Here is a 19936-nt window from a genome sequence, read left to right on the forward strand (position 1 = left end):
TGTGATGCTCTGGAATCACAATAGGCCTGCCCATATTTACAAGGCCACGCAAAGTAACCCTGCGTGGCTTTTCATGGCCTTGCAAATGTTGAGTAAGGCAATACTCTTCGTGGAAGGGGCAATCCTGGGGTGTTGCTGTTGGTGTTCCCACACAATACCAATGGTTTTTTGACACTGCCCCAATTTACAACAGAGCGTAAATCTCGGGCAGCACAAAAACTAATATTTTCTTAAAGCAGGCATAATGAGGAGAAATGTTTACATTTCTCCTCGTTTTTCCTCTTTCCATTTGTGCTTCATTCTGCAGCATACATAGAATGAGGAAAACACCTCATTTGATTGTTTTCGTGCAGGAAGGTGTCCCTTCCTTCACAAAAACAATCATGCCAACAACACAGAAACCCTTGCATCATGGTGCAAGGGAGCCTGCGTTGGCTCTCAGGTGCAAGGGAGCCTGCGTTGGCTCTCAGCTGCAGTATGTGCTTCGGTGCTGGCAGAAAGAACAGGAAAATGCTGTATCTTGTAGATGCAGCACATTCCTGTCCTTTTCTTTTGACGTAGGGCAGCGCAGCTCGAAGGCTTGCGGCAATGCCCTACGCCAAAATATTGTAAATATGATCCCCGGAGTAATGATGCCTAATTTTCTGTTAATTCTGGGGGTGCGAAATTATGAAGTATTCTGAGCTGAACTCATAGAATACCCTGACAAATTAGGAATTAAGAAGGAATAGGCAATTCTGGGCCGATTTCTTCATTCTTCCTATTTGCTGCCAGAGATTTTGCCTGTTTTTAGGAGACAGTAGTGCCAATGAGAACAAAAGAGTTTCTTCATTACTCTGCAGACATTGTAATTCCCGATGGGGGTGTTTACATATTTTACAACTGGCCTTCTTGTGACAATAGCCTCTATCTTTGCTGTCGTACCCTTGTTGTCTGCTCGGCTTGGAAAAGAAACCTAAACCTATTTAAATGACAGTTTCCATATGGGGAAACGGTGGTAAAAAATCACCAGCTTCCTTCTGATTATGTTTATTTAATACCAGAGTGGAAATTGATTTGGAGGAATCCATATGGGACAAAATTGTAGTTTTAGCTTCCACTCTTTCTTTAAATTTGGACACACATTTAAAATGATTAATGAACTTTAATAGGCTCACCGGACAGATTTGGGTGAGTTTGTTAGTACCTATGAGATAATTTGACCACCTCTAAGATCAAGCACAGCTGGATCTGTGAGATTTGGGTGAATGTGCCCTAGTGGGACATGGTCGATTTACTTGTAAGTAGTTTAGCCACTTCCTGGTTCTTTGGGAGTTTGTTTTTGTGATGCTGGATAGTATTCAGAACTGACCCACATTTGGACCACAGACAGTTTGGCATATATATTTCTTTCTTGGGATTCATGCTCGTTTTGACTGTGGGAATGTTAATTTTGATATGTTTCGTTTTTATACGGAGTACCTATGTTTTATGTTTTGTGGGCTATTTATGTGGTAGGTAGGGAAATATTTGCCTTTTTTTGTGTGGAGCATTTTTGTTAATTATGTTATTTTAAATTACCGTTTGATGTTGAGAATGAGTAGTGATGTAATTAGGAAGATATGATTGCAGTGGATGCTAAGGGCCAGAACCTGAAAATAAAGGAATGGATCTTATACATAATGTACAGCAGGAAACAGAAAGGGGCAGTGTAGAATGTGGTTGTATGCTGACGAACTCATTTTGTTACTCATTAGTAAGCAAAACGTTCAAATGAAAGTTTTTAACAAAACGAGGAGATTTGGAGAGATCGTCACGTGAAAAGTTAATGAGAACAAATCGGAACGTATGCAATCGAACATTCCTAAAGAAATTCAACTCAGAAAGAAATCATTTCATTATTCGGGCATAATTGCCCATAGTAATTCAAACATATTTATAGAGGGGATTATCACAATCTATAAAAAAACAACTGGGATACAAAAATTATTGGGAAACTAGTCTATTCATTTGAGTGTATTTAACAACAGTCTGTCATATCAGTTTCATATTTCAATATCCTAATGAGCATTCATCAATGTTGTTTTACTAAATCACAAGGACATAAATGGTCCTCTATGTGGACAAGAAAGAATTATTGAATAAGACAGGAGAAACACTCCTAACCGCAGCATATTTGAGGATGGACCTTGCCATGGTACATGCAGTGCACAATTTGCGCTCCTCTCAGTGCTGACTGCAGTGTCAACACTACAGTCAACACTAAGGGGAGCGCCCTTAGTGTTGACTGTGGTGTTGACACTACAGTCAACACTGAGGGGAGAGCAAATTGTACCATGATACAAAGGAGCAAACGTTTCTGGGTTATGATGATGATGTAGCGTCTCGCCATACCCTTTTCTCTGCCCAAACTATTTTTCATGACCTCCTCTACCATGTATCAAACATTCCTAATGTTCCTTTTTGTAAAAATTGCATTCCAGCCCAGAGATTACACTTTATCCAGCCTAAGCCGGAGATTGTGGCTTGAGCCGGAGAGTACAGCCCTAGTAGGAAAGTACGGTCCTGGTGCGGAGAGTACAGTCCGGGTGCGGAGATTCCGGCCCGACTGCTGACGTAAAGTTAGGAGTCGTAAGTGATTTCTGTGAATACCAGAAGTAGTAAGTTAAGAATTTTGTCTCAGATTAGTTCTGTGATTCAGCCCCCTAGACTATAAACTAACATTTATTTAAAACCTGGGTCAAGGAATTTCCATTACCTGTACCCTTTCCTCTGTCCATAGCCCCAACCCTATCCCTGACCCACACCTTTATTTGTACACTATCCTTTTGTTTAGTCATCACACATTCCCAAACCATAACTTTAAACCTTATGGGGCACATGCATCAAAGTAGGCTTTTGTGATTCCTTAATTGCGATTATTAAGAAATCGCAATTAAGGAATTGCGAAAGCCTATGCATGTAGGAAATGCTAGAAAAATAGCGTTTCCCAGACATTGCAATTAGCAAATTGCGAGCTGCAATTAAGGAATGGCTTCCCATTCATTCCTATGCGATACAAAGGGGGATGATGGACGGAGCGTTTGAACAAATCAAACACTCACCCCCAGTCAACTGATCTGGGTTTAATCCATCACCATTCTTTAGTTCACTCAGCCACCCCAGTTCAGACATGGCTATATGCAAATCAGTCTGACCCAGTGCCTTATGGGAACAGTCCAGCCCGAACTGCCAAGCCATGTCTTCCCTGGACCGGAAACAAGCGTCCTGGGACCAGCTTCGGATTCATAATCCTCATCAGCCAGGCTATATTGAATCCAGTGGCCAAGAGAACAAGGGACTCACGTCTGAGTATACCCTGCCACACTTAGGGCGAACAAAGCGATACAAAAGGGGATGATGGACGGAGCGTTTGAACAAATCAAACACTCACCCCCAGTCAACTGATCTGGGTTTAATCCATCACCATTCTTTAGTTCACTCAGCCACCCCAGTTCAGACATGGCTATATGCAAATCAGTCTGACCCTGTGCCTTATGGGAACAGTCCAGCCCGAACTGCCAAGCCATGTCTTCCCTGGACCGGAAACAAGCGTCCTGGGACCGGTTTCGGATTCATAATCCTCATCAGCCAGGCTATCTTGAATCCGATGGCCAAGTGAACAAGGGACTCACGTCTGAGTATACCCTGCCACACTTAGGGCGAACAAAGCGATACAAAAGGGGATGATGGACGGAGCGTTTGAACAAATCAAACACTCACCCCCAGTCAACTGATCTGGGTTTAATCAATCACCATTCTTTAGTTCACTCAGCCACCCCAGTTCAGACATGGCTATAAGCAAATCAGTCTGACCCTGTGCCTTATGGGAACAGTCCAGCCCGAACTGCCAAGCCATGTCTTCCCTGGACCAGAAACAAGCGTCCTGGGACCGGTTTCGGATTCATAATCCTCATCAGCCAGGCTATCTTGAATCCAGTGGCCAAGTGAACAAGGGACTCACGTCTGAGTATACTTTGCCACACTTAGGGCGAACAAAGCGATACAAAAGGGGATGATGGACGGAGCGTTTGAACAAATCAAACACTCACCCCCAGTCAACTGATCTGGGTTTAATCCATCACCATTCTTTAGTTCTCTCAGCCACCCCAGTTCGGACATGGCTATATGCAAATCAGTCTGACCCTGTGCCATATGGGAACAGTCCAGCCCGAACTGCCAAGCCATGTCTTCCCTGGACCGGAAACAAGCGTCCTGGGACCGGTTTCGGATTCATAATCATCATCAGCCAGGCTATCTTGAATCCGGTGGCCAAGTGAACAAGGGACTCACGTCTGAGTATACCCTGCCACACTTAGGGCGAACAAAGCGATACAAAAGGGGATGATGGACGGAGCGTTTGAACAAATCACATACTCACCCCCAGTCAACTGATCTGGGTTTAATCCATCACCATTCTTTAGTTCACTCAGCCACCCCAGTTCAGACATGGCTATAAGTGTGGCAGGGTATGCTCAGACGTGAGTCCCTTGCTCACTTTGCCACTGGATTCAAGCAAGCCGGGCTGAAGACGGCTGTAATGCCAGAAACCGGTCCTCGGAAGCTTGTTTCCGGTCCAGGGAAGGCATGGCTCGGCAGTTCGGGCTGGACTGTTCCCATGAGGCACAGGGTCAGACTGATTTGCACATAGCCATGTCTGAACTGGGGTGGCAGAGTGGGCTAAAGAACGGTGATGGATCAAACCCAGATCTTTTGACTGGGTGTGAGTGTTTGATTGGTTCAGATGCTCCGTCCATCACCACCCCCTTTTGTACCGCTTTGGCCGCCATAAGTGTGGCAGGGTATGCTCAGACGTGAGTCCCTTGCTCACTTTGCCACTGGATTCAAGCAAGCCGGGCTGAAGACGGCTGTAATGCCAGAAACCGGTCCTCGGAAGCTTGTTTCCGGTCCAGGGAAGGCATGGCTTGGCAGTTCGGGCTGGACTGTTCCCATGAGGCACAGGGTCAGACTGATTTGCATATAGCCATGTCTGAACTGGGGTGGCAGAGTGGGCTAAAGAACGGTGATGGATCAAACCCAGTTCTTTTGACTGGGTGTGAGTGTTTGATTGGTTCAGATGCTCCGTCCATCACCACCCCCTTTTGTACCGCTTTGGCCGCCATAAGTGTGGCAGGGTATGCTCAGACGTGAGTCCCTTGCTCACTTTGCCACTGGATTCAAGCAAGCCGGGCTGAAGATGGCTGTAATGCCAGAAACCGGTCCTCGGAAGCTTGTTTCCGGTCCAGGGAAGGCATGGCTTGGCAGTTCGGGCTGGACTGTTCCCATGAGGCACAGGGTCAGACTGATTTGCATATAGCCATGTCTGAACTGGGGTGGCAGAGTGGGCTAAAGAACGGTGATGGATCAAACCCAGATCTTTTGACTGGGTGTGAGTGTTTGATTGGTTCAGATGCTCCGTCCATCACCACCCCCTTTTGTACCGCATTCATTCCTATGGGCCTTCAGGCCCATAGGAATGATTGGGAAATTGTATGTGCAATTTTCGAGTACCCAATAGGTACTCCCAAAATGTGCATGCAATTTCAAGGGTGCCAGGGTAACAAAAGGAAACACTGTTGCGCCCTTGAAATTGATATGTACACCCACGTTGCGCACACACATGCCCCAAGGGCATGTGTGTGTGTAACCTGGAACTTTGAAAAATGCACTTTACTGCATTTTCCAAAGTTTTTGCTAAACACCATCAGGTTTAAATTATCGGTATTTAGCGGACCCTAATAGCGAAATCGCTATTTTAAATGCAATTTTGCATTGCATTTAAGGCATCACAATTTGTGATTCCTTAAATACAATCGCAATTTGTCATTTTTGCATTTGGGATGACGAATCCCAAATGCAAAAATACCAGTCGCAAAGGGGCAGATTCTGACAATCTGCCTGTTTGCGACCGTTTTTTGCCTTGATGCATGTGCCCCTAAGCCTCATACAAACCCTGACCCTAATCTTCACCCTAGCCTACCATCACCAAAACCATAACCCTAATTCTATGTTACCCTACCACTAACTCTTGGTTTACTTCAAATTGTTATCCTGCTCTTATTTTTTTCTTGAACTTTATGTGTCCTCGTTATTTCTTTTTCTACCTTTTTGTTTCTCAATATATTTCCTTTCTTCCTTTTTTCGATAATTAGCTGATGCTATCAGGTTGATGAATAGTGTAACTTCCATTTCCATTTGGAGACCTGGGAAATGCTGTACATTGTTTATAGGACTCTCTCATGGGAGTACTGATAAAAATAGTTGGTGTTTGAGAAGCAGCTTAGAGGGCATATTGCAAGATGGAATTTGTAGAAAAATGGGATATTAGCTGGGTCCTTCCCAAGTAAAAACTACAAAGGCAAAATACACAGTTTCAATAAATAAACCTTGGATCAACACCTGATAGCTGTGCCACAGAGAACACAGACTTAAGTCATGGAAAATATACTTAGCGTAAAGCAGAACCAAACTATTAGAAAAATCAAAAAACAAATCAATAAAAATCTGACAAACAATTTTGAAATTTAAAAACAAAGTAATAGCACACAATATTAAAATCCAATAGGGGAATTGGAGTTACAGTTTTAAAAAACAATCCTAAGTTCCTAACCTCCTGCACTTCCAATGTTGGAATATATCCCATCCACTCGTAAGCTAATAACATGCCCTTTACAACACTATGCAGAGTTCCTCACCGATTACCATTCCGAAAGCAGAGGTGTTGTGGGAAGACAACACTGACCCCACCATAACTGATGCATAATGGTCTTTTTGCTGTAGACAATTAGAGCTTCTTTCCCAAAACTATAGACTACAGCTAACTCATTTCAAATTCCTGCATTACCTCTATCACACCCACCTACAATTATTCAAATTCGGGTTGGTTTCTGACCCCCACTGTTTATGCTGCAGATAACCGCATGCTTCCTAAGAGGTAAATTAACACATATACATGATCACGGGGCACAGGGTACCCCACTCCCTCCGGTGGAGTTACTGGGCTATGTTAAGGATACCCCAAGTATGCACCGTTGTCTAACCACCATGTTACTCCTGCTGGCGAAGGGTAGAGGGGCCACGCACTGGGGCAGGAATCCCGCACCCACCATTAAAGCCTGGCTAAGTGATGTAACATACTGTCAAGAGCGGCTAGATACTTTCTGAGAACTCATGTAGATCTAGTCCTGCCCCATAGTTATATAGGAGCCATTTACATCCTGGCTTCTGCAGAGCTCTGACAGGCCTACTCCTACCAGAACTCTCTGAACGCCCCTTCACAATGGTATGTTTTCTGATTGCCCCTTGGCCTGCATGGCTGTCAATGGGCTGCCTGGGCCATTCATTTCCACTAACACTCTGTGTCCTTTCAATGTGACATATAACCATACTATTGTTACTCTAGACTCTGTGTTTTGAACAGATTCCATATATCAATATGTGAGCCAATAAAAACAATAGAAAATGTTAAGTTAAAAAGCACCAAGAAATAGCATAGCATTTATTGCTGTAGTTGACGGAGACCGGGCATGAGTTGAGGCTGACCGCAATGCACTGGAGGCCTGCTAAACCTAGTGGGTCGACACAGTGAAATAGTGTAACTTGCAAATGTATTTATATTGCACTTTCGACCCTATATGAGGCACTTAAAAGCTTGTGTATATATATATATATATATATATATATATATATATATATATATATATATATATATATATATATATATATATATAATATATATATTACCTACCGGCGGTCGCCAGTAGGTAGTTATAGTTAGGACCTAGTTTCCATAGGAAATCCGCAACATTCTATTGGGAATAACTCTGGCGCCGGTTGAGGAATTTGTGTGTAATTTTCCAAAGTTTTGGCCAGCTCCCCTCCGCTCCTTCCCTGAAAGTCTCGGGTAGATTCGTCAAGCGGGGGCCGAGAAAAAAGGGGGGTCCCAATACGTGTTTTCCCCATGTTAATTTCCATAGGACCTTTAGACACGGCTATAGCCCGATCCGCTGAACGGAATTACACCAAACTTGGCAAAATGGTAGAGTCTGGTACGCAAATCACGCTTTTGGTGTAAATCCCTCCAGTAGTGCCTGAGAAAATTAAAGTTGAAATCAATGATATATCTATATGCGCGCACCGTGCACGCACCTTGCCGTGCACGAGCTTCATGCTGATTGGCTGCCACTGTCTGTCAATAGTCCAAAACAGAAATGGATGGCAGCCATCTTGTGCCTCAGTAAACTGAGGCACAAGAAAGCAGAAAAAAAGTGTAGAACTTAAAAAGGGGGCAGGGTAGAAGCACCCTGACCCCCTAGGCCTGCGACCCCCAAAGGCAAAATTCTTTAAAAAAAAAATCGAAAAATCGCGGGGTGCGCGCACCCCATGATCCCCCCCCCCAAAAAACCCTGCCCCCTTTTTGAGTTCTAAAACATCTCGAGCACAAGCTGCATGCTCATTGGCTTTCAACACTTCAAACCAGGAAGTGTTGGCAGCCATCTTGTGCTTGGTAGACCGAGGCACAAGAAAGCAGAAAAACAAACGTCTACAACACAAAAAGGGGGCAGGGTAGAAGCACCCTGACCCCCTAGGCGTGCTCAAGGGGTCCCAAAACCGGTATGTTTATTTAAAAATTACCCCCCCGGGGGGACCAAATTGTGGGGGCATAGTGATAATGAAGTGTGGGGGGTGCCCGATCCCCCCCACACTGCCCCGGGGACCACTCCCCTCCGGGGCAAAGCAACGCAGCCCCCTGGCGCATACTGGAGGCTCCAGGTGGGCTATTTGCCTCCCAGGGACCCCCAGTATGCAAGGGGAATTAGTTCCCCCTCTGCAAACGCGCCCGTGGCCTGCGCTGCAGAGAGGTGTAAAAATGGGTGTGGACTCATTACACCTCTCTGCAATGCAGCCCCCTGGGGAATACTGGAGGTTCCTGGTGGGCTAGTTGGCCCCCAGGGACCCCCAGTATGCAAGGGGAATTAGTTCCCCCTCTGCAAACGCGTCAGGGGGCTGCCTTGCAGAGAGGTGTACAAACATTTTTTATCAATTTATATTAAAAATATGTAATGTAATTTAAAAAATAATGTATCTAAAACTAAAAAATGTATAACAATTATTATATTAAAAAAATTTCATTTACAAAACCATTGAAATTCACTGAAAAAACCATAGGTTACAGCCACGTTATAGTTAGGAATTACCATTTAAAAAACCTTTGAAATTCACTGAAAAAAACGTAGGTTTTACACACGTTAGCTGGATGATTTCATCAGTGATGTCATCAGTGATGTCATTTGAGATGTCATCAGTGATGTCATGAGTGATGTCACTGACCATGTCATGAGTGATGTAATATGTGACGTCATCAGCAGTGCATTGCGGGCGCGCGAGTTATAGTTAGCTGAACTAACTATAACGGGGGAATTTCAATGGTTTTATATGAGTGAAATGTCCAGCTAACTATAACATGTGTCCAACCTACGTTTTTTTTCAGCGAATTTCAAAGGTTTTGTAAATGCTATAACGTGTGTAAAACCTACAGTTTTTTCAGTGAATATATATATATATATATATATATTACCTACTGGCGGTCGCCAGTAGGTATATATAGTTAGGATTTTTTCTCTATGGGATTTTTGAAAATTCTATGTCTAATAACTTTGGCGTTTGTGGACGGAATTGGCTGAAATTTTCAGGAAAATGGCACATTTTGTTTCTGAGCAGCCCCTGAAAATTGGGGTGGGTTTCGTCCAGGGGGGGTCGAGAAAAAAGGGGGGTCCCAAAACGTGTTTTTAACATTGAGTTTTCCATAGGGCGGTTGGCCTCACTTTTAGCCCGAACGGCTGAATGGATTTGCACGAAACTTGGCAAAATTGTAGGGACTGGTAGCCCGATGTGCCTTTTGTAGGTCTCAATATATGTGCTCCAGTGGATTTTGAGAAATTAACGTTTAAAAAAAGATATATATCTGTAACAGCGGACCGGGCAGCGTCCCAGGACGCGTACTTTTCGCGCAACGGAGCTTTGTGAAGCGAAGCTGATTGGTTCTCCGGCGTCTGTCAACATTCCAAACAGTCCGTAGCGGCCGCCATCTTGTCTCTCGGTAGGATCGAGAGACAAGAGGAGGCGAAAGCGAAGGGGCAAATGACCATAAGGGGGAATAGTAGATCCTCACTGACCCCCTAGGTTTGATGTGGAGGTTTTAAAAGGGCCCCGCGGGGCAAAAAAAAAAATAATAATAATAATCGAACGGCTGAATGGATTTGCACGAAACTTGGTAAAATATTAGGGACTGGTAGCCCGATGTGCCTTTGCTAGGTCTCAATATATGTGCTCCAGTGGATTTTGAGAAATTAACGTTCAAAAAAAGATATATATCTGTAACAGCGCTCCGCTTCGCGTACTTTTCGCGTTACGGAGCTTTGCGAAGCTGATTGGTTCTCCGGCGTCTGTCAACATTCCAAACAGTCCGTAGCGGCCGCCATCTTGTCTCTCGGTAGGATTGAGAGACAAGAGGAGGCCAAAGCGAAGGGGGAAATGACCATAAGGGGGCATAGTAGATCCTTCCTGACCTCTTAGGTTTGATGTACCATTTTGCCAAGTTTGGTGTAATTCCGTTCAGCCATTCAGGCTGTAGACGTATGTAAATGTCCTATGGAAAATTGCATGGGGAAAACACATTTGAAAGTGTTGAAATTTAGAACCAATTAAAATGTTACTTTGGTTTTGTATTTGTGTGTGATGAAAGTTAATTGGTTATGTATATATGTCAAATGAGAGGAAACCACAGCCATTTTGTGATACTACTGTCTGAGGTACATTTGTGAGGAATTTTTGGTGGTGAATTTCTGGTGTTTGATTTACACAGTACTAACACTTTTCCTACTTTTAAAAAGGTGAGTTGTTAATTTGTAAGGGGAACTATGTTGTACACTTGAAGATAATTTGAAAAATGTTTTCTGTTATTTATTTGCAGTCCTTCTGTTATACTAAATACTTGATAAAGTTAGTTTTATATTATGTATTACTAAAAACGATAAATGAAAGTGATTATTTTTTTCTGCAATTTACAGCAAGCAATTTCAAAATAAAATGGCTCACAATGAAGAGACCGTGGCAATTTCTTTTGAATTGTCCACTACATTGATTGAAATTGAGAGCACCAATAATGAAATATTGTCACAAGGAGGACATGACTTGTATGATTCCATTAGATTGATTGAAATGGACAGCACCAAGAATGAAATATTGTCACAAGGAGATGACTTGAATGATTCCACTACGTTGATTGAAATTGAGAGCAGCAATAATGAAATATTGTCACAAGGAGGAGATGACTTGTATGATTCCATTAGATTGATTGAAATGGACAGCACCAATAATGAAATATTGTCACAAGGAGGAGATGACTTGAATGATTCCACTACATTGATTGAAATTGAGAGCACCAATAATGAAATATTGTCACGAGGAGATGACTTGAATGATTCCACTACATTGATTGAAATTGACAGCACCAATAATGAAATATTGTCAGAAGGAGGAGATGACTTGAATGATTTTTTTGATCAATCTCTTGATGGCGAATTTATCGAGTGTTTGGAGACCATAGAGTTACAAGAATCATTATTGCAGACTTTTCATGAGGACATTGCTGATGAGGACATGTTACTAGTTCTTTCAAATTTAGAAAATTCTGAAGAATAAATTTATATTTAGAAATCAAAAATTGTTTGAGACATTATTCATTTTTATTTTTAATTTATGAGGTTGTAGCGAAGTGATTGTAGTATAAAATGAGACTTATAGTATAGAGTGCAACATTTTTATGTTACATGGTAAGTTTACTCATATTTACTTCCCTTCTGCCACTATATTATCTCCAATGTGTATTTGACATCTCTTCTTCATCTCCGGCCTCCTTTCTCTCACTGTGTGTCTCCGATGCATCTTATCGCTGCTATTTTGTGTAATTACAGAAGAGAGTAAAATAAAATAGTTCGGAACGTGAAAAGGGGGCAAAGTAGAGTACTCCTCACCCCCTAGGCCTTTTTAGGCGGTCCCAAAAGGATCAGTTTCTGCTTTCCTGAGAGATTATGGTATGAGTTCCATATACCACAATAACTTGCATTACAACATGCAAGATATCTATCTCCTATTACCAACTTTTGGAGATATTCGCGCTAAGCGCGAATATCTCCAAAAACTAACACCTGCCCTGAGCAGTTCTTAGCCATGTTATCCAATGGGAGGTGGATAACATGGCTAAGAGCATTAGCTCGGTAATGTATGAATATCGCTGAGTTTTTAGCGATATTCATGCATTGCGGCCGTTTATTATCGCATTTGTGATAAACCTTGATAATAGCAAGGTTTATCTTCGATAATTTCTGACGATGCTTAGCAGTAAAAAATTCGTTGGTAAGCATCGTTAGCGATAAATATCGCTTAACTTTGGTAATATGCCCCAACGTCTGTTAACGTTCGATTCGAAGGAAATGAGGAAGTGTTGAAAAACATTGTCTGCGCCATCTTGCCTTTTTTGAAATGCCACACTTTTGTCGTGCACGGCAGCCATTTTAGATGTCTTGACCAGACCCACTCTCTGCACGCTGTCGATTCGTAGCATGGCTCCTCACCCTCGCAAGCATCTTCCCCAGGCACTGGTCACCCCCGCTCTCTGTCTTATGCATGGGCAATAAACCTCCCCCCATCTGCGCTGCTCTTCCCTGAGAATCACACTGTGCCCGCCCGACACCTCCCTTTCGCCCTATTCACTACCGCACCCTCTGACACTCCTCTTCCTCTGTGTCCGATTGTCCAGGCTATCAGCTAGCCCTGCAGATGTAGTTTATGGCCCCAGCTGTAAAGAATCACCCCTCTTCAAAGGAGTTATAGTAGATCAAGGCCCACACCCAATGAGATCCGTCACACCACATGTGTTCCTACTATCTGAAAACTATCCTGTATTGTGATTGGGGAGGGGACCGAGCCTGAAGCAGAAGATTCCAGGAATGACTCTTTGTACATCAAAGTTTTTACAATTATGTGTCACATTAAAAATATATAGCACTCCAACAAAGTAGTAGGAATATAAAACTTTAATAACATATAAATATATACAACAAAACAAAAACAGTAAAAACATTTAAACAACGAAGAGACCGTGGCAATTTCTTTTGAATTATCCAATAGATTTATTGAAATTGACAGCACCAATAATGAAATATTCTTGTCGGTAGCGGTCTGTTGTGCGAATAGTTCCAAGGCAGCAGAACGCGCTGAAATCTAGATGGCACGAAAGTGATGTCTAGCAAGTTGCCGCCCAGCAAATAACGGCGTGGGGCGCCGCGGGGGTGAGTGAGTCCAGTAGGCACCACAGCTATTCTTACCGGCATTGCAGAATTACTGCTGGGGACAATGCCTGTGCTGTAGCAGGGTCACAGCAGAAACAAAAAGGATTCTGTTGAAGATGTTGTTGGTTTTCAATTTGAAAACAGTTCTGGTGTCAACTGCTATGCTAATGTAGTGGTTAATGTTTTGTTTTCTCTAGAAAATGTAAAAGAGGGGGAGGCAGTCCAAAGTTCCGTTAAAAGGGCAAAGGAAAGGATCGGTGGTTTGAACTATCAGTCAAAAAGGGGAGGGGGTGCAACAATTTTTCCTACCGGGTCACACTGTGCTTTCACCGGAAGTGAGGTCTGCAGGATTCTAGTAATTCAAAGTGAGGCTGGCGCCGACGTCCCGCGGATACAGTTTCGTCACTCCACGGGTGATCATGGCAGTCATTCCCCATCGGGGGTCGGAGACTCCCGCGGCTCCTCTAGAATCTTCAAGGTCGTGGAGGACTACGGTGGTGGAGTCAACCAGTGACCGGGCCATTTCTTTATGCTGGGCCCGCTCTTGCCAGGTCGACCGCCATTTTGAGAGTTCGGTAGCTACTGGCGATCGCGGGGTCAAATGAGCGGACGGGCTCCACCCTGTCGGGCGAGACGTTGCAGCATGGCCACAGTGGAAGAACTCTTTTCCGGGCGCCTGGAGCGCTGAGGGTGCAGCTGGGAAGCCTCCACTGGGGAGGCGGGAGAGGCCTGTTCGCACCGTCTCTCCCTCCCAGTGCACCCCACGGCGTCTCGCTTGAGATTTGTTATGGCCGGACCAGGCGATGAGGACGAGGGGGGGGGGTCGGAGGCATGTGCAAGACATCCCCCCCCAGGGTTGTTGCAGCAATTATACAAGAAAGAAGAAGTGTCCCGTCCGTCTTCGGGCCGGGCTTCCGGTAGATGTCGGCCGGACGCCCCTGGCTCTGGCCCCATGAACGGGTTTCTTGGTTTATCGGCTGCAGCCGGATCCCGTCGGCCTCGGCCCCCCGACCGTTGGTGGCCGGACCGGAAGAGCATGTGGCGGGACTACCTGCAACTCTCAAGGGCCACCGCGGCCGGACTGGGAGAGAGAGGGGAGGGTCGAGGAGACATTCCCCCCCCTGCAACTGTTCAGCGTTGTAAAGGCAATCCCCTGGCCGGGTCCCGCTGGTCTCGGCCTCTCCTCCGGCTTCACCCTACGTTAGGATCTCCTGGCCGAGGCGTGGCAGCAGGACCTGCCTTATATGGGCTGCTCCCGGCTGGACGTAGCCGGAACCCTGCCCCACCTTGGAAGTTTCCAGAGTGGGGGCGGATGTTCTACTGACTTGCATTTTCCCTAGTCTATCGATTTTTTGGGCGTGGCAGGCGGTGGGACAGCGAGGGGTGATTTGGTTTCTCTTACTGTTTTTCTGGTCTCTGACCACTGGCATATTTTAACGTTTTCTTGTTTCTAGGACATTAATAGGTTTTATCATTACGTTATGTTATCGTTTCTTTGTTCGTTGTTTAATAAAAGTTCATGTTCATTAGTGGCCTACTGATTTTCGATTTCCTATTCTTTTCTTTCCAGGTTGTTTCATGCTAAAGTTTCTGTTAACAGGATACAGTGATCACTTCGTTATTATTGCATATGTCCTTTTCACTAGGGGTGCTCTCTGGTCGGGCCAGATGACGTATGTCTAGTAAATGGTCCGGGTGAAACAGGTGCATCAATCAGTGGGGAGTAGATAGGCATGACAGATTACAACGGGGAGAAAGGTCCGCATTACGTACCCTTTCACTACTTGCAAAGATTTTCCTACGTTTATTTGCAAACAGGGAATACCTCCTAAAAGAACTAATTCCCAAACAGTCAATGTTCGGACAATCAATCAATCAATGAGGAATGAAATAGGTACGACGTGTTAAAGGCTTGCGTTACCTACCCTTCACTATCTGCAAAGGGAGAGAGAATATTCCTATTCTTCCTCGTTTGCAGGCAGAGAAGATCCTTAAGAGAACCAACTTCGAATAATTCAATGCTCGATTCAAACAATCAACAAGGGGTACTGTGAACACAAATGAACGCCGCTTATGTACATACGCATTGCTATTTTCAACAGGTTGTTCCTAATGTTTCTATTTTAGCGAGGTCAAAAAGAGATCCCATTAGTGGCCTACTGATTTTGCTCGATTCCTTTTGTTTTTTTACACGGTTTTTCGCTATCTGCAAAGACTAAACAGAGTATTTTGACTCTGTGCTTGTTTGTAAATAGAGAATGAACGAAAGAGAACAATCAATCAAATGGAGAGAGAAGCAGGCACGACGGATTACAAAGGGGGCAAAGGGCTGCGTTAACTACCCTTCACTATCTGCAAAGAGAGAGTACTCCTAATAGAAATGAGGGGTGGGGGGCAGCATTCAAAGCAGATCAGTGTGCATAAACACGAAAATGTTTTTACTTACCACGTACTTGACATTCGACAGCTTATGATATTTGCTATTAAAAAACCATTGAAATTCACTGAAAAAACCATAGGTTATAGACCATATATAGTTAGGAATTAGCATTTACAAAACCTTGAAAATTCACTGAAAAAACCATAGGTTATAGACCATATATAGTTAGGAATTAGCATTTACAAAACCTTGAAAATTCACTGCAAAAACCATAGGTTAGAGACCATATATAGTTAGCTGGACATTTTATTGACATAAAACCAATGAAATTCCATATATAGTTAGTTGCACTAACTATATATCGCGCACCCGCAATCCACTGCTGATGATGTCACATATTACATCATTCATGACATGGTCAGTGACATCACTGATGACATCACTGATGACATCTCAAATGACATCACTGATGACATCACTGATGACATCTCATTTGACATCAATGACCACATCACTGATGATATCATTCATGTGACAATACAATGCATCTCCTCACATTTTAATATAACCTCTGTTTCACCCAGTGTTAAAAAGAGTATAATTTTTGAAACCATTGACACACCAATACTAGTTACTACATACGCACTCACTGATTGCTACGTCTACACACACCTTCACTCATTCACCCATACAATCATTCATACATACAATCACTCATCTTTACAACACTATCATATGCACTCATACACCTATACAGACACTCACAGTCTGCCACTCATCCATGGAGTTACTTACACACCTAGTCAGTCCTGTAAAGAATCAATGAGACTTCCATTTTCTTGTCTATACAGTTAAACATAGAGCACCTTACATTTTCAAACATGTACTAACACATACTTACTTTCTTATACAATCATTGATACAAGTACAGATTGATCTGCACAGAGTCACACACCTCCCAGCTAGCCACACACACACTCAGTCTCCCATACAAATACTTGGGCAATCAATCAATAACCCATATAGTTACTCATATAGCTACTGATCAACACATGCAGCAGTTTACAGAACAACAGACATAATGATGCACAAATTAAGACAGTTTAGTCACTAACCCATGCACTCAGTGAGACACATTTAATCACTCACTCATACATTCAGTCATGCACCTACTAAATCCTTCGTCCAGACACTTATACATCCACTCATTCTTCAATATGTAAGACATATTTTAACTTTACAGAATTATACAGTCACTGGATGTAGTCATCAGTGATGTCATTTGAGATGTCATCAGTGATGTCATCAGTGATGTCATCAGTGATGTCACTGACCATGTCATGAATGATGTAATATGTGACATCATCAGCAGTGGATTGCGGGTGCGCGATATATAGTTAGTGCAACTAACTATATATGGAATTTCATTGGTTTTATGTCAATAAAATGTCCAGCTAACTATATATGGTCTCTAACCTATGGTTTTTGCAGTGAATTTTCAAGGTTTTGTAAATGCTAATTCCTAACTATATATGGTCTATAACCTATGGTTTTTTCAGTGAATATATATATATATATATATATGTATATTACCTACTGGCGGTCGCCAGTAGGAATATATAGTTAGGATTTTTTCTCTATGGGATTTTTGAAAATTCTATGTCAAATAACTTTGGCGTTTGTGGACGGAATTGGCTGAAATTTTCAGGAAAATGGCACATTTTGTTTCTGAGCAGCCCCTGAAAATTGGGGGGGGGGTTCGTCCAGGGGGGGTCGAGAAAAAAGGGGGGTCCCAAAACGTGTTTTTAACATTGAGTTTTCCATAGGGCGGTTGGCCTCACTTTTAGCCCGAACGGCTGAATGGATTTGCACGAAACTTGGCAAAATTGTAGGGACTGGTAGCCCGATGTGCCTTTTGTAGGTCTCAATATATGTGCTACAGTGGATTTTGAGAAATTAACGTTTAAAAAAAGATATATATCTGTAACAGCGGACCGGGCAGCGCTCCAGTACGCGTACTTTTCGCGCAACGGAGCTTTGTGAAGCGAAGCTGATTGGTTCTCCGGCGTCTGTAAACATTCCAAACAGTCCGTAGCGGCCGCCATCTTGTCTCTCGGTAGGATCGAGAGACAAGAGGAGGCCAAAGCGAAGGGGCAAATGACCATAAGGGGGCATAGTAGATCCTCGCTGACCCCCTAGGTTTGATGTGGAGGTTTTAAAAGGGCCCGACGGGGCAAAAAAAAAAAATAATAATAATAATCGAACGGCTGAATGGATTTGCACGAAACTTGGTAAAATATTAGGGACTGGTAGCCCGATGTGCCTTTGCTAGGTCTCAATATATGTGCTCCAGTGGATTTTGAGAAATTAACGTTCAAAAAAAGATATATATCTGTAACAGCGCTCCGCTTCGCGTAACGGAGGTTTGCGAAGCTGATTGGTCATTCTGTCACTGGGCTATAGTTGGGCTACATCTGGCTGATATTTGGGCTACATTTGTTTTTTTTGTCTCTGGCGGCCATCTTTGGGCTACATTGGGCTACATTGGGCTTCATTGGGCTTCATTGGGCTACATTGGGCTACATTTGGGCTCCAACATATATATAGGCCAATGTAGCCCAATATATATTTTTCAAAGTTAATTTTCGTAAAAACCACTGGAGCATATATCTTGAGACATAGCAAAGGCACATCGGGCTACCAGTCCCTACAATTTTGCCAAGTTTCGTGGAAATCCATTCAGCCGTTCGAGCTAAAAGTGAGTCCAACCGCCCTATGGAAATGAAGGAAATGAATGGGTAATTTGTAATTAGCAAATAGCTCATCGCAAACTAGGAATGGTAAAGAATCGCTATTTATTCCTTAAAGTTCGCTATTTAGGAAATGCAAAAAACTTTGATGATACATATGGCGGTTCATCTCTAACAAGATAAGAAGCATAGGGATAGATTTATGATGACTGGCGCATCACCAGGGATGTGTTAGTCATTCTGTGCCGCTGTTCCGTCACCTATGGTGTGCTGCATTTACAATGCGGCGCATCATGGGGCAAAAACCGCACAGATGCGTGATGTATCTGTGCCGTAAAGGTGGCGCATTGCTGGAGTTGTATCGCAAGTGTGATGAAGCTCCAGCAAGGGTCGGGGGTGCCCCTGTCGCAGGGTTTCTGTTCTCACACAGAACTGTGGACAGAGGATTGGAACCTCGGCGAATTAGGGTGCCCCAAAATTCACCTTAGTAATCAAAAACCCCTTAGCAAGCTAGGTACAGTGTCACATTGGATATAACAAACTCTCAATGTTTAGACAATCCAGAATATGAACTTATAGTACCTCAGGATACGTGGAACTCATGAACAGTCGGTCGTTATATATTTCTTAGAAACCAGAACATGGAGTTAAGAAGAACACATGTGTATTTGAAATGTTTATTTACTAATGCCGTCTTCTCAGGCGTAGTATCTTAGATAATACAAGTACACATATTATCAGTAGCAAAATTACCAGCATAGTTACTAGTACATAAAAAGCGAATGGTGACAGTATGTTAACATGCTGTAAATGAATAAGAGTTAGCAACACTTATAAGCAGCCACGGGCCGTGGAGGGAGTTACGGTGGGGCAGGGAGGCGGGGAGGGGGAGGGGCAGGGTGGAGAGGGCTCCACCCTGCCCCTCCCCCTCCCCGCCTCCCTCCCCGCCTCCCTGCCCCACCGTAACTCCCTCCACGGCCCGCGGCTGCTTATATCTCACCCTCCCTAATACACATATTATATTATTTGCTAAGAAGGTCTGTTTGTGTTGGTTTAGGGCGTGCCCATACTTTAGTGTCTTAGATTTGAAGGAATCACATCAGCATACACCAGCTCTCTCTTCATGTGAACCGCATCAACTGTTGTGTATGTGTGTTCGGCAAAGCAATATAAAACCCGCCTCATGCCCAGAATTGGCAGAAGCTGCACTTATGTTATGAGTATGAAGTCGTGGAGATCAGACCTCATAACAATTCTGTATCGTGTTGTTCTTGAAACTTCAGCACTCGCTGTACAGATATAGTTTAACAAGCAAAGCAGATAGTAGAGCAATAACATATTATTCTCATGTAAACCACGATGAACTACTAGGTTGAAAGCTAAAGCAACAACTAAGTGTCGTGTGCAGAAGTTGCAAAAAAGGAAAAATGGCGTTT

Source organism: Lissotriton helveticus, chromosome 8 (assembly GCF_964261635.1).
Source record: "Lissotriton helveticus chromosome 8, aLisHel1.1, whole genome shotgun sequence".
NCBI classification, from domain to species: Eukaryota; Metazoa; Chordata; class Amphibia; order Caudata; family Salamandridae; genus Lissotriton; species Lissotriton helveticus.